The sequence below is a fragment of the Malaya genurostris genome, chromosome 3, assembly GCF_030247185.1.
Source record: "Malaya genurostris strain Urasoe2022 chromosome 3, Malgen_1.1, whole genome shotgun sequence".
Lineage (NCBI taxonomy): Eukaryota > Metazoa > Arthropoda > Insecta > Diptera > Culicidae > Malaya > Malaya genurostris.
This window is the reverse complement of record NC_080572.1, coordinates 213,589,518-213,610,569: the sequence shown is the minus strand read 5'-3', so window position 1 is coordinate 213,610,569 and position 21,052 is coordinate 213,589,518. Positions and strand designations below refer to the sequence as shown.

At 35.9% G+C, this 21,052-nt stretch overlaps 1 protein-coding gene across 9 annotated transcripts in view; it reads right to left on the bottom strand.

Moving 5' to 3' along the window:
- LOC131434773 (poly(rC)-binding protein 3) overlaps positions 1–17,809 on the bottom strand; it is a 731,715-nt gene extending 713,906 nt beyond the window's left edge. For all 9 annotated transcript variants that reach the window (XM_058601873.1, XM_058601870.1, XM_058601869.1 and 6 more), the window contains exon 1: positions 16,326–17,809. The gene's annotated coding sequence lies outside the window, so the exon portion shown is untranslated. The remainder of the gene's footprint in view (positions 1–16,325) is intronic.
- Between the last annotated feature and the right edge of the window lie 3,243 nt (positions 17,810–21,052).

Below are 21,052 nucleotides of genomic sequence, written 5' to 3'. Positions count from 1 at the left end.
TAAATTGTTTAAATGGTGTTCAAACATTGGAATTTTTTCATTGAAAAATATCACGTAGGGCATTTATTCCTACACTTGCGAATTGATTTATTTCGACTTTTTTGTGCCAACAGGAAGCAGAGCGTGTTTTATAAATGCAGTCCCATGCACTAAAAGTTTATGCACGATTAGCGATTGGGCATACCACCCATACAGCAATGGTTAACAGCCAAAAAAAATATATGTATGAATTTTTTTAAGAGCTATTTTGTATAATACAAATCATCAGTTTAACAACATTTTTCATATTTTCATTAAAAAAATATGGATAAATAGGAAGCGTTTTCTAAGTCGTATTTTAGAAATCATGATATGCGGTATCCACTGTATCTCAGCGCAGAATTATCAGGAGTCAACAAATAAAAATGGTGTTCTTCTAGGCCCTTGCGTTTATATTTGATTTTTTTTTAAATTTTTGGGATTGTTCAAAGTTAAAACTGCGATTTTTGTTGAAAAAATCCGCCATTTTGTACCTGTAAAATCTCCCTAAAGTAACAAAAAATGAAAACGTTTTGACTATGTTTTTCCTATATAGAAAGTGTGTGCAATTTTTGAAAATAATTGTTGAGGTAGTTTGTAAATGATGATGGATACGAACTTTTACAAAGTGCTTTCGAGAAAACGGCGTATCCATCAAGCTAGTTTTGTGGCTAAGTTATTGAATGGTGAAGTTAATAGTTCTGAGATCCTCTCCATGTTGAATTTTCGAGCTCCTCCGAGAGTTCTTCGTAGTAGTACTTTACTTGAGCCACGTTTTCATCGCACTACTTTTGGGTATTTCGAACCAATAACTGCACGACTGTCGAGGAGTTTCATGAATTTGGAGAACCATCACGAATCAAGTCACGTATTTAGTTAACTGTTTTAGTGTATAGTTTTAAGTTTTTATTCCATGTAGACAACAGTTAGATGGAGCTAATAATAAATAAATAAATAAATAAAACCACGTTTGAAGTTTATTGTCTATAACATCGAAGAAATCCATTTTCATTTTCTAGAGGCCGCCCTCAAGGGTCGAACACTTTCGTAAAATAATTTTGTAAACTTGTTATAATAAAACATTTCAAGAATGCTTCAGTTATGCTATGTTCAATGACGCAATGCGGTCTACAATCTACTGCTAAAAAAATTCCAATAAAAATCAATTTTTTGGGTCAATGAAAACAAAGTCACTCGAAAACGAAACTTTTAGGAATAAAATTCAAACCGGATATTTGCTGCAAACTTGAGAGTTATATACATATTAACATACTGTAGAAAAACCAAACGATGTTCATCTTTCGGGAAAGCTGCATATTTCCATGCTTGATCAATTTTTGGTGGGTCGTATATTAACATGGTCAATTTCGAATGCTCAGAAGAAAGTACTTCCATTCGTACTTGAAGAAGGTGTCGATTTGTTTTCATAAATAACGGCTTCCTATTCATTGTTCTTGACCCGTCCTTGAATAAAAAAATATGGTCTGAGAAACCCTCTCCCACAATCACAAAGGACTCGAATTTATGACCGTAATCGTTGCACCCCTGGTCGCCATCGCATGAAATCATCCTACCAACCATGCAAACAGTCAGCAAATTCCTTTAATCTATGCTATTTTCAGATTTATTATATTCGCTTTTCATCTTTCAACGTGGTTTGTTCTTATCCTTCCGCTCCGGGTGCCGTTCGCCGTTCGCCGTTCCCGACGGAATCCGACCAGTTCCGCAATTACCGTTCTTCAGGTCGGTTGTTTCGCACTTGCACAGTTCGGTCCGGATTTTGCAGTAGAATTCTACTGTAGCTTCAGCTTCAAAGGAAAGGTGAAGCAATCAGAGTTCGATTTGCTTGCTCTTTTCTGGTTTTCTACGGGATCCTGACTTTCGTTTCACTTCCAATATACATTATTTCGTTTTCTCGACGTCGTGCCGCCATTCCTGCGCCCCGCTGCATCCTCCGAACCAGTCTCAGCCATTTGATAATAACGAGAGAGAATTCGCTTTGTGAACAAAAGTCGATCTATGAAGCAAACCGAAAGGCGGAAAATAAAACTTCGAACGGGTACAGAAAAAAAACTCTACTCTTAGTACGAAAAGCAGATATCAAAGTCGATACAGTACAAGTGTGCGAGAATCTGCGTCATGGATGGGCTAAAAGTGTCGTTTCGATGAAATAGAAGCCAGTAGTGGCAAAGCAAGTCGAACTTTTGGTCTTTGTTAGGGAAAATCATCCACGAAATAAACAACCTACTTAAATTTTTCTCACTTGTTTTACAATTGAATGATAAACTAGAGAGAAATGGTGCACATCGATCATAAAACAAGCGCACAATTCTCACATTGATTTTCCGGTATATACTTTTGTTTATTCACTGCCATTTAAGGACCATTTCTCTGTGAACAACTCCGAGTAACCAATTCCTTGCGGAGCAACGGTATTAATTCTATAGAAGTAATGGAATTTAATGGAATTTGACCTGTTTCAACGGACTTCGTTGCCGATTCATAGCGTACAGAACTAATGGCATGGCTGGTGCTACAATCCTACTGACAATAAGAATCCTTCCAAGTCGGGGCTCGAACATACGATATCACATGCATGACGAAGTTTGAACTCATCTGCAAAGTATAATATCATGAATCTCTGCTATAGGAAAAACCTGTTTTAATCCATCTAGTGGTGCAATGTGTGGTACAAGCCAGCAGTCTTAGTGTCAGTAGGATCCATAGTACTACTCATGCAATGATTCTGTACACTGAGAATCGGCTGCGAAGTCTGTTGAAGCAGAAAGGCCAAATTCCACAAAAGGAATGTAATGCCAAGACTTTTGGTGCAATGGTCAGTACGAGTTTCAAATTGAATTTTCTGTTTCCGGAACCGGAGCCCCGTCATAGTTGTAATAAGTTTTTACGGCCATCAATTAGCAAGACCTAGTTTTAAAATCTCTTTTGAAAATATTATTTTTATTTTTGTCGTCAATTACCTTCCACCATCCTGTACTTTCGGAACCGGAAGTCGGAACCGCATTCAATGGAATTTTAGATAATTATTTGTATATAAACTTTTAGATAACTATTTGGCTATAAACTAATAAAACCTGACTACTAGAAGACTTTACTGACTTTTCAAAAAATTTATTCCATTTTTCATATCAGTATATAATAAATTTAGTGAAAAAAAATATTACTTTCGAATAGTTATTACAGGTATACAGATTTCGTTTCAATATCAGCTAGTTGATTAACCACTCATGGACTATTTCTATTGAAACAATTGATCGAAATTAAACAAACCAACGAAATCCTGTGCAACTGTTACTTTAGTATTTGAAATTCAAGGTTAATAATGAGTAAAAAAGTTCGATACAGCAGCATGAAATATGCTTCACAACATGCATATGAATGTTATATGCTGTTTTTATTGATGACACTACCGGTACAATTTTATTACACTACCGACTGTTTAAATTTAACATACATCGAGAAGCATTTCAATCCACGTCTTTTCTAATAAACTTCAATGCTTTGAAACTTTTCCATTCTTTCTGTCAGTTTGTGAAAATCGGTTCAAGCATCGCTGAGAAATCGAAGTGAGTTAACTTTTTGGAGTCTTTCTTCACTACTTTACAATTTATTTTCAACCATGCGTCTCCATTGAAACTCAATTGGAAGGAAACGCATGGTGCATAACTAATATAGCTAAATCAGATTACTGTTGGTTTCAATCTTTTCCATTGTATACCTATGGAACATAAAATCAATGCTTCGTCAAAAACTAAATGTACTTATACAGAAAAAAGTAGCAGAACTTCATCAAAATAATACTAGTAACTCGGTGTTTATATAGTTCCATTGAGAGCACGAATTGGATACCATTGAATATCAAAACGTTAGTGTCAAGATTCCAATATATGTTGAATATTCAGTTATAATAGTACATTCGAAAATACATGACGCGATACATAGGAATTCTTTTTTTGTCTTGTTATACGAAATGGCGTACCTACGCGAATGCACTCAAGGAAGCCTATATCTTCTTACATGGTCTTTACTAAAAAAATTAAATTGTGAAACGTTGTCTTAGGTATATGGAAATTTACTATTTACATGAACATTTTCACAGAAACCTTCCAACTAACGAAAATACAATGAAGTGCCAAATCTCGGGATACTTTAATTTTAACATTTCGTGAGACTAGCGTCTGTCTGTCACATTAAAGCACGTTTACAAAGTCAATTCATTGATTCGAATTATTGCAGGCTTATAAAATATTTTAGTTGTCCTGTTTAACCCCGTGTCTGTTCTAGCCCCGGTCTCACCTAATACTGTAAGTCTACCCGTATCCCTTGACCTTGAACTAATGGTGGCTTCACTGCACATCAAATCACACATCACAGTTGCAATGTAGTTAAAAAATTTATGATAAATCCAAAATCATGATAAGTCATTAGTCCGTGCAAAAGGTTTCTGTGAGGTTTAAAACAATTTAAAAACTTGTCAAACTATCAAAAGAGGCATTGTATATAGCTGTTATGAAACATGTTAAATAATTGCTGAATCAAATACAAAATTTTCAAAAATTATAATTAAAAATTTCTACAGATACGTAGTTAGGAATACGTCCCAAACGGGTATAAACATGTTTGTATTGAAGGGTTTGCTATAAAAGATTTGGCAAGCGTTTTGCAGCTGCAGACAAAAAACTCAAGAGTGTCCAAAAAAGCGTTTAGTCATTCGCGTAGAATATATAAAGATTTGACTAGATACAATTAAATTTTACGTTTCAACTTCAACTCATTAGTGCTTTAACAGTCATTAGTCCGTGCGTTGAACTACTAACCCCACCTAACGGTTGAACACGAACGGCTTAAGGAATATAAAGTTAACGCTACTTTTTTGCCCTGAAGTGCCTTATCTTTATCGATGTGCCGAAAGAACGAGACTTAGTTACGACTTTCTGGCCGTCAACTGGTAGTAGTCATTTAAAGGTTTCGGTACCGCATGGATACCATTCCGTACTAAAGGTTCAAAACTATTTTCTTATTTTTACGTTTTGTCATCGAATCATGTGATTTCCAACAATAAATGCTTAAAGCTTGCTTCAGATAGAATTGGAACAAAAACAGTTGCCTGTATCTCAGTTTTTTATTATTGAATTCAAGATCTTTTTTTATGCAAATGTAGCGTTTTCTTCATACTTTTATTAAAAAATACGGATAAAATTATTCGTCACGGTTTCGAAAGAATTGTCGATTTTTTCCTGTCACACGGCTCATTAGGCGGCGCACACCTTCTTCGTCCATCGTTTTAGCTATCTTATTTCACCAGGTCGTCATCTGATTGATTACTTTGACAACCTTTCCCTTTGCCTTGAGTCTCCTCTTCATGATTGCTCAGTATTTCTCAATAGGGCGAAACTGGGGGCAGTTGGGTGGGTTAAGGTTTTTCGGAACAAACTGGACCCCTTTCTCTGCATACCATTCTTGAACGACTTTGCTGTAATGACAGCTTGACAAATCTGGCCAAAACATTACGGGATGGTCGTGGGATCGAATGAACGGCAAAATTCGTCCTGGAGACACTCTTTTTAGTATTGTTCCGATGTCATTGTCTTATTTGTAACGAAAACTTTCGTTTTTTTTTGCCACAGCCGCAAATGCCCTGCCAAATCATAATTTTTTTTTGCAAATTTGTCGGCAAAAACAAATTTAAATTTGGCTGGAGCCATTGCCAAGTAAAATTTTTGACCTGAGATTAACCCGAAGTCAGCCTTGACATAGGTTTCATCGTCCATCAGAAGACACCCGTCGAACTTGGTCAGCACCTGGTCATATAGTTTCCGAGCACGAATTTTGACCACACTATTCTGTTTTATGGTCCGATTTGGCTGTTTGCTAGCTCGATACGACTTGATTCCTTCCCGGAGTCAAGTTTTCCTCACGGTACTATGGGCAGCACCGAATTTTCTGGCCAAATCACAGTCCGACAGATTAGGATTTCTCTTAATCGTCTTCAAAATCTTACCACGCAGTTTCCGGTCGACAGTTCCACTCCGACGATTGGCTTGAGGCTTCCGAATCGTCGTCAATGTTTTCTTATACAGTTTGATGACGCGCCACACGGTATTTCTGGGCAATTTCAGCTGTTTAGCTAGTCTAGATGCAGACCACAATGGATTTTCCAAATAATTGTGCACAATTTTTTCCCTTCTTTCGGCTTCCATGTTGATTGTTTACAATGTACAGTCGATTTGCGGAATGTCAAAAATCATACGTGAAGCTGACAAAATTCCCGACACGTGGGCGCCAAGAACTTCCAAATCCGTCCACCAGGAGCGCCACAATATGAGCAAAAGTTTGTTCTAATTCTAAATGAAGCAAGCTTTATGAACTGATGAGTTGAGATCGAAACGGGAAGTTTGAAAAAAAATAGTTATAAAAGATTAAGCTATCTACCACCAGAGCTGATATCTGTCACTATCAACTAGTAACATTGTATGATAAAAATTGGATAATTTATGTCACTGGAAAGCTGCCAACCAGGCTCTACAAATCACCATGTATTGAGTGTCCAAGAGCCGGTATGTCAAACCTTATTGATTGTCTATGCAATTGAGATAATCGTCATTTTTGTTGTCATTGCTTGATTACGATGTGACTAAATAATAGTCGAACAGTATGTATATTGGAATATATTTATTTACTTTAATAAACTTAAAGTTAGATGACTTTTTGCAAAGAATAAAGAACTTTATCGATTTATGTTTATGTAAGTACTCTCTTTGATTTTGACTTTTACAGGGAATAGAAAATTGAGAGCGAAAACCAAAAGAGTCGTCTGTCTTCGACTGAGTATACTTCTACTTGGCCACAGAACTATCGAGTATCTGATTTGACAGTCACTTTCACAGTACAGATTACAGTTGACTATGATTTAAGTCCGTCTATCAAGGTCTTTCAATGTGACTGACAAATTGCAACTCATGCTGCCACTACATTCGAGAGACACTTCAGTGGTACTTAGGCATTAGGAGGAATTCGTTCGAATCGTTCATTAAATTGATAAATTGCCCTTATTTTCGCTGACTCAACAAATATTGCGTGATTGTTGAGTGGAAGTTGCAAATGTATAGAAAAGAAACTCAGGGCACTTTGTAGATGTCGTAATGGTGAAATCAAACGAACGCTGCAAATGACGAACAAGATAACCAATAAACCAAGCGAGGCATTCCAAGAAAAGCTCATTATTTCATCAAAATCGAGTTGGGATAAGACTGTTGACTTTTTATAATATGCAAAGAAAATTGTTTATTTTGACTGCTCAACTTATCGCTTGTGTCGTTCTCTCGATAGAATTTTAAAGCAGATGAGATGTCTGAAATTAATTCGAATATCCTCCTGATATCTTCTTAGATGAGAAACGAAAACATACGTCAAATTGTGCGTAATGAGTGAACCTACATTTTATTAAAGAATAATGGACATCACATCTGGTTAATATATATTCAATAAAAATTTCAAACCTTAGCGAAGGGAGGGCGATTGTATCTTTCCTGTTGTTGAGATGCATTCCGCCAATGTGCTGCGATGCAGCTTGTTTACTGTAAAGCTTCTTTTTCGCTCCATGTGTATTTTAAATAAAAAAAGACGTGTTGAGAAATTAAAACGAGCTCATTTTAAGATTGTTTTGACAACTATCTCCGGTATCGGTATAGCTATCACCAATATGGTTTTCATCGTCATTTTGAAAAAAAGCTCAACATTTTCACGCCTTTGCATCATTTGGTTTTTTTTTAACAGATTGAAAATAACAAATATTTTAATTTTTTTGTGCACGTCATAATTCTTTTCACCAAATATAAAAAATATGTTTTATCGTTTGAAGATGCATGTCAGCTCATAGAAGCAGGCCCGTACCCAGGATTTTGTTTCGGGAGGGGCCCACAAATAAGAAATAATGCGTCTAAGTGATGATTCTTGTGCATTTAGTATTTTTGTTTTATTTTTTATTGAAGAGTGAGTGCAAGTATGTTGCATTTTAAGTGAATATGTACTCACATATTTCGGATTGGACAATGAGAGATTTAAGCGAAAATTTCTATGTGTCAAAGGGAAGGGATCGATTTTTACATTTCTTCTAGTCCTAGTCCCATAGTTCGAATTCGACTTCTAGTTCTGGAAAAGCTGAGTGATGAGTATTAAAACTTTCAATTTCAATGGTGTGTTCTTATAAGTCACGATGTAAGAAGGAACAAATATTTCGAAACTATTCAGTAAGCTCTTCTAGTTTTGCAAAATTTGTTGGTTATTTGTCGAACATATGGTCAAGCTGATTTTAACAAATTTATATTCAAATGAAGTGCCTTATAATCCCACGTGATCCTATTTAATTTCATCGAGTCAACTTCCGTGTCTGGATCAGAGATGCCTGCAGATTTGTTTGTAAATCAGCAGATTTATAAAATAAGCTGTAGACATGTTTCAGTTGCAGACTTTTTTGTAGACTTTTGAAAATCACGTTTTTAGTAGACGTTTGTAAAAATTTACCGATTTTTTAAATTTCCGCGATCTTTTTTTTTTTGTTCGCTATACCAATTCCTTGTTTCATTCTTTAAACAAAATTGGGAGTTCGCGTACTTTTTTTCGAGTTAAAATTTTTCAATATATTTGAGATTTTCAGGGGAATATATGCATGAATATATTTGAAATTTTACAGGGTGATGAGTATAAAATTTAAATTCCTAATTGGGAGTGATGATGTAACAAAAGAAAAATGTTCTTAGTAGCATTCAAAAACTTCGAAACGGAACTCACATAAATTTCTAAGAGCTCACACCGATTTTCAATCGCTTCAATAATTCACACTTATACTTATATTACCGAAATCGGTAATGTCCTGTTCTCTGGCGTATAATAATGGAGTAAGTCAACAGTAACCAACCGACACCATCATTATCAGCATAGGCGAACATGCTTCTGAAGCGTGCTCGCGTTCATCTTTTTTATCCTGAGTATGCAAGTGCAACATCCAGCGGCAGGACATCTTTTTCATTCGCAGAATCTTGCTAAAACTATGATATGTTTGCTCAGTACTAATCATAATGATACTTTCTGATCATCCAGTACCATTTCCTTTAAGTTTGACATTGATTGTAATCACTGTGAAACCCGACTTTTGAGCCTCGAAAATAAATTCGATTGCATAAAGAAGCGGGCTATTTAAAACTGGTTGATAAAATCTTCTAATTAGCACATCTTGTTAGTTGATAACCAAAAAATTCATTTCTGTTCCTGATTCCGGAAATAAAAGTTAAAAAACCCAAAATGGAAATTACTTTACTTCGATTTCGGAAGGGGCCCGGGCCCCTTCGGCCCCCCCTCTGGGTACGTGCCTGCATAGAAGTAAGTTTGAAATCTAACCACGACCAGCAATCTGATATTTTCAATCAGCATTCAAGTTATTGCTACCGATAAATAGTTCGATTGGGGGATTGCATTCAAAAACTGAATACAATTATTCCTAGAGCAAAATGTATTGACGCCGTACACAAAGCATTCGATCGATTCTGTGCTGGGTAGCCAATAAAATTGAATCGATTTTAATTGTTTTCAGATTCTCGTTCCAGGTTTGTTGTTGAATAATATGTTCAATGAGATAAGTAAACAACATAAAGAGAAGAATAATATTATGCTTGAATCAAAGCCTTTCTGTTTTTATTTTGATGGATTATACTGTTGTTTCTGCATCTTCATATGCGTGCTGATATTGTGTAATCAAAATGATGGTGAGAGGATGCGATATCGAATACTTTTTTAAAATGTCAATTCATGCTTTCATTGAAAAGTATGTTTTTTTTTCGATCTTATACGGATGAAAATCTCTAAAGCTTTAACAATTTTACCGCAAATCAAATACAAACAGTTTTCATTAGAAAGGAATTTTTCCAATTAAAGAGTTTTACTTTATGAGCTGCTCATCGACGATTAATTAAAATTAAGTGAAACAGTTGCAGACCGGCGACCGTACCGGAAACGGAAAAATCTGACACTGATGAAGGTTCAATCGCACGGAAAATATAAAAGAGCGCTCAGTAACAAGAAGGGTTGATTTGTAAATCACATTTCTCTCGAACTGTTTAGTTGTTAATTTGCAACCCTTCAGACCTGTGTCAATATTACTGCTTTCCACGACCAAAATTTACTGCTTAGTTTAGGTCCTTCACACCACTCTTCCTCAACAGATCAAATCTCTCTCTCTCTATCTTTCTCCAAGCAGCTGTAATATTTGGTTACAAGTATCCCGTGAAGCAGAAACGAATCGATCTCCGTAGCCCCCGTTCTCGAAAGACTAGACCAGCAATTTAAATGCGATGACGCTGTTGAATGGGAAATTATCTGCTTCTATTATTTCTCCACCTGCCGGTTCAAAGTTTCGATGTCAGCATTCCTGTTCGCACTCAAAACGGTAAGACGTTTATTTGAAAGACAGCGAGCATGATGAAATTCAATTATTTTTTTTGCTATCTCGCGCATCACTGAAATTGATATTATGCTCTCAAGTTCCATCGAAAACCTCCCTCAAAAGTAGATGTCAAAAGTAGTAGGGATGGAATTCAAATCTGTCAACTGTTTTGCAACAAAAATATCTTCTCAAAAGGCTAGCTTCAAGCAGTGGAACTATTTTTCATTGTTTGAGAATGCACCACTAGGAATGTTTGGCAGTATCTGTTAAAGAAAATGATGCAGTCCAATTAATATAGAAGAAAATCATGGGCTTAGAGAAAGTTCAAAGTTAGTTTCCCTTTAAAAAGGGCAACGATACCATCATTCATCTTAGCTCAACCATTCATCTCATATACTGAAACTATTAAATAGAAAGAGATCTTTTTAATTCATTAGCTTAACGGGTACGATTAAAACTGGAGCAATAGCTACGAATAACTGCAATAACAGTAGTATTGCACTATTTAATTTTTACTTTTTTTTATTTAGAAAGGATATGCATTCACTGTGAAAACCGACTTTTAAACCGAAGCCCGTAGAGCGAAGTATCATCAGTTCGAATCAGTTCGTCGAGATCGCAAAAACGTCTGTGTGTGCATGTATGTGTGTACTCGATTTTCTCAGAGATGGCTAAACCGAATTTCTTAAACTTAGATTCAAATGAAAAGTCTTATGGTACTATAGAACGCGATTAAATTTTATCCGAATCCAATTATCGGTTCGAGAACTATAGAGTATCTCTTTTAAAATCTACTCAAAACTATTTCAATTTGTAGGTTATGATGGTTGCTTACTGAACGAACCGACTTCGGCTATATCGGTTTCCAGTTCCCGCTTTCGGAAGTGTCGGAAATAGTGGTAAAAGCTTCAAAACGGAACACAATTGATTTCCTTAGAGATGGCTGCACCGATTTGCACAAACACAAATTTACATCGACTCATTTTTTTTATGTGGAACACATCTTTATTTTCTATATAGTGGTGCAAATCAGAAACTCAAGAAAAACTACACGTAGAAATGAGGTCAGGTTTTGAACAATTACAGCTCAGTCAATTTTGTATCAATTATTAATATCATGTCACCATTTGATTGGAATTATTTCTACGTATTGATTTGAATGTTAATAGCCATGTATTTTTTATATTATATCATTTAAATGTTGATTAATAGCTAGCAGTGTCCTATTTTGTCTGCAAAAAATCTTTGGCATACCGGATTTCCCTGCCATAGACGACGCTTTTGAAGGAGTGAGCGATATATCAAAGGGAATGCATCGCTCTGATTGGTCAATTGATGCAAAAGCGAAGCTGTTGGAAGCACGCGAATCTATAAATAGAAGCGAAGTTATAGCTAACGTTTCAGTGTCACGCATAGCTTGCTAGAGGTAGGTTGTTGCTAGACAGCAAGACAAAAAGTGCCATAAAACAATTTGAAGCTTTTATTGGTATGCTCTGATCTTGTATCATGCAAGTTCGGATGAAATTCCATGTTATGCTGTTTCGCCTGAGAAATTGACAACTACCGCAGGTTAAATTTGGAGTGCATAAGATTAACTTCCAATTTATATAAGATGAACTCGATTGATAATGAGAAAAAGTTTATCGCTTCAACCGAAATCGCAGAATGGTAGTAATGGTAGAGAAACGCTATAAAAATAACTGCTTGCATACAAAACTTGAACACAAGTTTGGCGAAAAGAAGCTTAAATCCGTATCGCTAGAGTGTACAAACATATAATTGCATACATTTGGGCTATGTAATGTAATTTCGTCGGCTACAAAACAAATACGAATCACGACAAATAGAGTCTATATTCTGGGTTCGCGTGTTCGGTTTTGGTTCCTAATAAAGATCATCTGAGCAATCTCTCGTGCATTTGCGAATTCAAGTGTGACGATTGATTGAACTATTTGGTTGCCTTGGTTGCCTTGTTCCACATCAACGGCTCGAACAACCCCATGGGGCTGATCCTGGTAGTTTTGTATAAATTGGGAAGATAATGTTGTACGAGAAAGACTTCATGAAACCACTAGGTGGATTAAAACAGGGTTTTTTTGCATATAACACCTTAAAAACACAATTTTTTATAACCATATAAACCAGGCAAACATGTGAAATCTGCCCCCAACGGGCATTTGTATCGTTATACCATATTTTAAAGAGCTTGGACTGCCATATTGATAGAGCTAGGGTGTTTCTATTGACTTTCATTTTGTTACTTTTTTAACCAAAGCACCGAAAAATTCACTCAAATTTTTGGGTTTTAGAAATCATGACCACAGTATCTCAGCGCAAAATTATCAGAAATCCAAAACTCCAAGTAACATAGTCGTAGTAGATTCTCTTCTAAACCCCTACAATTTTGTTTGATATATTTGTTTTTTTTTTTTAATTTTGGTAGTTGTTCAAAATAAAAACTGTGATTATCCACGAAAAAAAATCTTTTGCAACTTTTAGAATTTCATCTGAAACCGACTTTTGGTTCCGGAATTAGAGAGCAGTAATATTTTTTACCATCACTTAAGGCCATCGTCCAAGTACCATGCGCACGGGTAATTTTAGGAAATTTAGGAAAATTTTCCAAAACAAAAAACATACATACCTTTGAAAAACTTTTATCTATCTGCTGGGCAAAAATGGCTGAAAAATTCGGAGGATTTTCCGAGTGTTATCAAAAATAGCTCTGAAAAATGAGTGATCTTGTGATCTTTCACAATTCTTTGGAAAAATAATGCGATAATATGATAATTTTTTTTTAACCTTTTCTGACTGCATTACATTTAGACATATTTTTTCATGCTTTTCATAAAAAATCAACGAATTTCATATAACCGATTTCGTTGCATTTTGACGATTTGGAAGTACTAAATGAAATACAAATTATTTCGCAACGATGCTAATTCAATTTATAAACGGAATAATGTTAGTTTTGTAAAGTTTTCTAAGTTTTCCACAGAATAAGATTAATTTTGCAATGAACTGAAAAAATAAATAAATAAATAAATAAAAATCCACTTCAGTTTGAATGTGTGTAATAATTGTGAAAGATCACAAAAATACTCATTTTTCAGAGCTATTTTTGATAACACTTAGAAAGTCCTCCAAATTTTTCAGCCATTTTTGCCCAGCAGATAGACGAAAGCTTTTCAAAGATGTGTATGTTCTGGTTTTGGCAAATTTTTCAAAATTTTCATCAAAAATTTCCTAATACCACCCGGGCGCATGGTACTTGGACGATATCCTTAGAGGGGCAAAACAAAAAACGTAGAAAAATTTATAATCGACATCAAGTCATTATCAGTAGACGGCCTTTTTTTAAGTGAGCATAAAATTCAATCAAACTGAAGAAAAAAATTCAATGTCAATTGTCAATTTGATTCGCATTCATATCCAGTTATGTCTCTGACATTATGCACCTGTCTTTTTTGCACTTAAAATTAAAAACATTATTTTCGCTTATGTTCAGGGAGCAGATAGAATTTAACACTTTTGAAAAATCATTTATTAATTCTTTGAATTTTCTTAACATTTGTTTTGTCAAATTTGCATTTTTTTTGTCAAATTTTCTTATCTCATACTGCGAAAATACTTGGCGCACAGGCCCAAGAGTTCTCCTTCGAGTAACTTTGACAAAACATTCCAGAAATGTTTTATTATGAAAAAATACAAGATATGATTTTTCAAAAGTGTTAGACCCTGAGAAAATAAATTGTTTCCTTCGGTGTTATAGACAATAAACTTCAAACGCATTATTCTCGAAAGCACGTTTTAAAAAGTCTGTGTCCATCGTCATTTAAAAACTACTTTATCAATTATTTTCAAATTGCCCACACTTTCTACATATAAAATACCCAACCCCAAAAAACAACCTTTTCGTTTTTTGCTGCTTTGGGGAGGTTCCACAGCTACAACATAATAAGAGCATTAAAAAAACTCATGGTTTATAATTATCCACAGTTATTGTCTTCTTTATTAGCGAACAAAAAGTGTCGTAAGCGTACTGCGCTCAATCACTGAAATCATTCCGTATTTCTATGTGCCAGTTTTGCACGACACGCTTTGTGCGATGATTCGTTCAATTCATGCGGTTGAAATTATGCGCGCCTTATTTTAGCACTGACTTTCATCTTAATGCTATTTCATACCAAACATTTTAGAAAACTTCAACTTTGAGTTTTTTTTGAAAATCTCATAGTACTGAAAATTTGATCATAAATTGCTGAACATATTTTTGATGGTATGAAGAAGAAATTATGTTGCTGCTTTAAATAGAACAAGAGATATTCACGGTTAAGTTCTACCTATACTTGTACAAGGTAAATTTTAAAAAGGGGCCCATAGTAAAGTAGGATTTTGGAAACAAAAAATTTTTTTTTTTTTAGTTTTGAATAATAATTAATCAAATTTTTACAGCTTCGTTTTCTAACTCTAAAAATGTGTAGATGGGTGCAAACTAGAGATGGGCAAAACAGTTCATTTCAAAGAATGTGTTCAAATAGTTAATGACTTAAGTTAAGTTAAGCTTTATGAGGTGGAATATAGCCGAGATGCGTGAAGTAATGGATCCTTTAGGCTTAATCCTAGAATCAAAATGCACGTTTGGTGAACAATTCAAAAACTCATAATGTTCAATAATCATAAAGTTTAGGCATTATAATATTCGGATCAGGGTCATTTCGGCGAAAACCATTTCGCCGAAAGTAATTTCGACGAAAGTAATTTTGCCGAAAGGGTCATTTCGTCGAATGACATTTGGTCGAATGGGCCACTTCGCCGAATGTCATATCACCCAAAGGGTCATTTCGCCGATTTCTGCTATTGCCTTAATATTATAATTGAAATCGATTTAAAATAAAAACAAATGAATGACAATACGTTAACGCCCGTTTTGTTGACATACAATTGTACTTCTTGAAAAAATATTGATTCTTGTACTCTTGAATAAAGATTGATTCATGATCTTCCGAGTGGAGTTCCCAAGGAAACTTGTTGACTATTACCCACTAAGCATCAAAGCAATGACTTAGGTATATCTACCAAGCAAATGTATGTGGTATTTTCCGTTTACTAAGTGAAAACATATCTAATGCGGCTTCGCCACATCGATTTGATTCGTGTGCTGTCCGACCTCGCTGCCGCTCGTTTGGACCTAGCTAAAGCAAAGAAACCTAGCTTTGAGTAGACCGGGCAATCGAAGCGGTTACAGGTTTGTATGCAAGAGGCCACCGCATGATTTTCTGCGAAATGACCTATTCGGCGAAACCACTTTCGGCGAAATGGCTTTCGGCGAAGTGACCCGCTCCCATCATATTCAAAAAATATAATGTTTTACAGAACTAACTATGCACAAAACAATCATATGAGTAGTATATTGTGCTAATAGATTCCAAGTCAGGTGACACAGTGACTAATGCTAATTGCCGTAACAAACTTTGTGGTTCGTTATAAACAGTCTATTCATATTCGATGAATCTCTTTTAGCTCTTTTCTATAGCTGTACCAAAAAAGCAGTCTTTAGAATATTGTATTTTTTAAATCCAATACAAATTTACTGCACGCCAGTATTTAATTCTTTCTACACATTTTTTTCCAGTTAATAGAAGCCATTTTTTTCTCATTATATTCATTCTGAAATTCCCTTAAAGCTACAACATCAACGTGAGGCATTGTGCTTTGCGCTTCCCCCCCAAACGATTTTGCTACAGGTTTGTGCCGTCAGAAAGAAATGTAATTCGGACTAGATTACCGATAATCGTGAAGATAAATGTCACATCTTCAACGATACAAATTGCGCGCTTGTACTTACTTGTATCCGCCGTGTCAGCCGAACGTTCTACAAAGACATGAGCCGTCCCAACTGTGTCAAGTGGGGAAGCACGTGACGAGTCAGGAAGTAATTTTGGTTTCTTTTTGTTGAGTTTTTTTTTCAATAGGCTCCAACAGTCCGAGCAACGGTGGGGATATTTCGATGCTAGCCTTCGTAGCTAGCCACTGTCACAATTCACTAATATTTCTTTTTCTTATCTTCCAACAAGGTGAGCCGCCTCTAGCAGTTTGTTGTTCTGTTGATTTTTTCTCCGACGTCGAAAACTTACACCCTTGCTGACTGGTCGTAAGGTTGGAGTATGTCCAAAATCCTTGTGTTCCTTTATCTCGGAAGGTAGCCTTCTATTTATAAAACAATCGATTATAACAACGACGTTTTCATGTGATGAAATGAAACCTCAATTACTGGAATGTTTGCTAGCACAGAGTAGTTATTGCTTTTCAACTTTTCCTGTGGGTAGGAGGATGGCTTTGTTCGTTCGGAATCAAATCAACGGTATATGATTAAATTTCACTGTTATGAGCTTACAAGATAATTGAATCCTGGGTGGTACGATTTTTTTTCTTTTTGTTGTTGTTTTTGTATTCTACCAATTGTTTATCAAGTACACAATAGTACAAACTACTCTAGGATGTTTGTTTGCTTGAAGTTGCTCGAAAAATATTTCTACAATTACACTTATCTACTAAGACACACACGTAGAAGTTACAAATCACTAAAAGAGTGCACTTGGCTAAGTGCTGATATCCGACTAATTTGTCTACTGATTACGATTTCCTCTGAAACAGACTTTTTCTTCTGCTCGAGCCACTTTCTCCTCTGCAGGATATTCCTGAACGTTTGTTTAACCGACTTGCTTTTCTTCGCCGAGTACACCGAGCAGCGTGTATGTGTAACCGAATCCGTATGCCCTGGAGTGATGCTATTACAAGCTTATAAAAATCTTTACCAGTCTCGGATGCTTCGAGCAGAGATTAGCTTCACTCAGTCGATGGCTCTGGGGGCTAGCTATGCCTTTAAGATCCTGTGCATCGACAGGGACGGTGTTGATGAACGAGAAACGGGATGGTGACGATGTGATAATGATGTGCGAGCTCGAATGATTGAGGAGATAGCGAACGAAAATCAATTACCAATTTGGTTGACTCGATTTGCCAATAATAATTGGACTTCTGATGGCGGTACTAGTTGCCGGTTTGCTCCCTCGAGAGAGGGGTAGTGTAAAACGCTTGCTTCGGAGAACTTCCGGGTAATTAGATTCCGTTTGCTTTCGGTTCAGACCGGTGAAATTCTACACACACAGAATGCGCACAGTTATGACTAACTTTTCTTAGTCCGTTCTATTTTTTTCCCGGGTAACGCGTATTGCAACGAGGGATGATTTGTATGTTTTGGAAAGTTGAATGGCGGAACAAGAAAATTTGTGTCAAAAAGCGTTTCAGCACACGGCCGTACAGGTCAAAATTGCACAGAAGACTGACTGACTAACTGTGTGGCAGGAAGTTTGCTCTCATTCGAGCAGCGAGCAGCAGGAACAACATCAACTCAGCCAGCAAGAGTCGTGTAATGTAGCATCCATCCGCCTGGCACCTTGCTTCCTTCACTGACTCCCAACAGCAGGACTCAGACAGCATCCATCCCAGAGCCAGCATGATTACCTGTGTGTTGGCTGCCGTTCGTCTCGCAGGAAGCCGGTTTTTCTGCCTGTTAACTTCGTTTGGCGCACAAAGTTGCTGTGCCGAGTCGAACAACAAAGCAAAAAATACACCCACCCACCCACATAGCACCTCGTTCGGCTCAAAGCTTCATACCCGAAACTTCACATTCCATACGAATGTTACCGAAGCGAAGTGCTTCGTTCATCAAAAGCTCCGACTGCAGACGGATCGATGCATTTGGACTTTCGGGAAAGTGCATTCGGCACAAAATCCAGAGATCTTTTCGATGCTCATCGTCGCCGGCGGATGTGCATTGTAGAACATAGAACGAATGGCGAACGAGAGTATACATTTCTCTCACGAGTACGAGCTGGATGCACATGATTCAAACGATGATAGGATATTGAAGACAGGACAGGTGTGCCGAGAGCAGTGCTGCCATTTACAACACACCATACCATTCGAGCCGAGACATCCCACTACTGCTTCCAATGAGAATGCATTTAGGTTTCATGTGGGAAGTATAGGTTGCACAGGCTTTTCGTATTTTCACTATCATTGGCGAAGATAACTCACTCCCGCATACCTTATCGTTTCTCTACCAATAAAATATTTATTTATAATTTTTTTATTATTATTGTAATGTCCATCAAATACCTTAATAAGCTTAGTAAGTAAAATTAACTTGGTTAACTGAGTCGAAAGCAGCCTTAAGGTTTGTGTAAATCACATCAATCTGGTATTTTTTAGATTCGAATGACGATGGACGTAGTACTCATACAATTTTCAAAAACTTAAAACCTTAAATATAATTAAGAATTTTTCATGTACATGTAATAATTGTAGATATAGCAATCAAACAAACAATTCATGGAAACATAAAAAATGGTGTTATAATTAAATATCCAAGTATCTCAAGAACAGCTACTTTTAGAAGAAAGGATATCATGAACAAATTTATTGCCTTTAACCTGTAGAATAATATTCTACTGTTTAAATGATTATCTTTCAACGAGAACTTGAAATTTCGAACATATATGTAAATTATTTTAGCTGTAACTTCTTCATTTTTTAAAAGGCACGGATGGGATAGCCATCAATCTGTAGGTTTAATAAGAGCTTTAAAATAAAAAAGAGCGGGTGGGTAATGTCAGAGACATAACTGGATGTCGTGAATACGAAAAAACTGACACGCTCCCATAACTTTTCCGAATATCAGTTAGTTGATCGATTGTATGAATTGTGAAAGCTTTCTCCTTTTTCACTAATAGAGTTTGAAGCGATGCACTAACATTAAAGTACAGATTAGTTACATTAAACAGCTACTATTCTACAACTATATATTCCAAACTTCAAACCATTCCTTTTTAATTTGCCTAAGATTAATCTGTATTATTATTATTATTATAATTATTATTAATATTATTATTATTATTATTATTATTATTATTATTATTATTATTATTATTATTATAATTATTATAATTATTATTATTATTATTATTATTATTATTATTATTATTATTATTATTATTATTATTATTATTATTATTATCATTATTAGTATTAAAATTACTCTTGCGTACCGAACATCGTCGATACATTTCAGACCAGGCCATTGCAATTGCCTCGTACTGAAATTTTGAGAAGAATCTGATATCTTCGAACTTCATAGCTTAAATGAAAATAAACTACAGCAAATTAAAAAGGAATTGTATGTATAAATAAAATACAGATTAATCTGTATATATGGCAACCCTGTTTCGCATGGCATATTTTCACAAGACCCTATACTAGTATGAAGATGTGTTCAACATCATCACTTTTGCTTTCGCATTGACGTTCGTAATTGAATGTGTTAGTGGCGGTACAAATTATTTTAATTTCCATCTTGATGAATCTTTTGGTAGGAAATATTGAGATTTGAGATGGTTCTCGTGTGTGTCTTGTTTCGGCAACAGTTGCTCTTTAGCACTGCAAAGTGCTTTGAATGGGCCTTGCTAGACTTTTTGGCTGCCTTTCTACCGGTTTTCGGTGCCATCGTGCTGACGGTGTCTCGTACGTTCAGAGTAGCTGCTTTAACTTAAATGACGCTATTTCTCAAATCACATTTCATTTTATACCTGCTACTGGCAGCGGTGTACGGACAGCCCCTCTGCAAAATTACTTTTCTTGTTCGCAGAACGGGAAACAGTGAGACGACAGGTCCTCGATGTTGCTCTCGTGTGTCTTGTTTCGGGAACAGTTGCTCAGCAAATGGTAGGAACAATGAACCACTCAACTTTTGTATGGATGCTCTTGTATAGATGCAGACATCTCGCGTTCTGATTGGCTGGTGCTGTCATGGGTTAAATCAAACTTCAATGTTGTTGCAATACACGTTCAAGTTGAATTCAATTGGTATTTAGATTATATAAATCCTTCTACGGATCACTGAGCTATGAGCTTTCGAAATACGAGAAAGGCAAGCGCGCCTTATGAATTATCCTCTTTGACACTCGTTTATACCAAAACATTTCAGAAAAGTATAATTTTGAACTGTTTGAGATTATGTCAAACAACTGAAAATTTTATCATAAAACTGTGATCATATTTCCGATGGCATGTCGCAAGAATTATGTTGATTCATTAGATACAACAAGAGATATTCACGATCAAAAACTTATCACTCTCTCAGAGGGTAAATTTTGAAAAGGCGCCCCATAGTAAAGTAAGTCGTTTTCACTACAAAATTATCAAAAAAAATCGACGACGACTGATTTTCTTTTAATTTTTTTCTTTGTTTTGATTATAGAGGTTTTAACCTTAAGGTCATTCGCCTCTTCGGACCAGAAAAACTTTCTGACCCTATGTGCGGGGTTGGGAATCGAACCCAGGCGGGCTGCATGAAAGGTATCGACTTACCCATCACGCTATGCCCGTCCCCTCTTTTAATTTAATTTTTTTGGTTCATTTTGAATTTATTGAGAAAAAAAATCAAATTTTTTTTTCAGTGTATATGTTTTTTGGAGTGCCCTTTCGATTCCCTACAACTTCTTCCTGGACGCC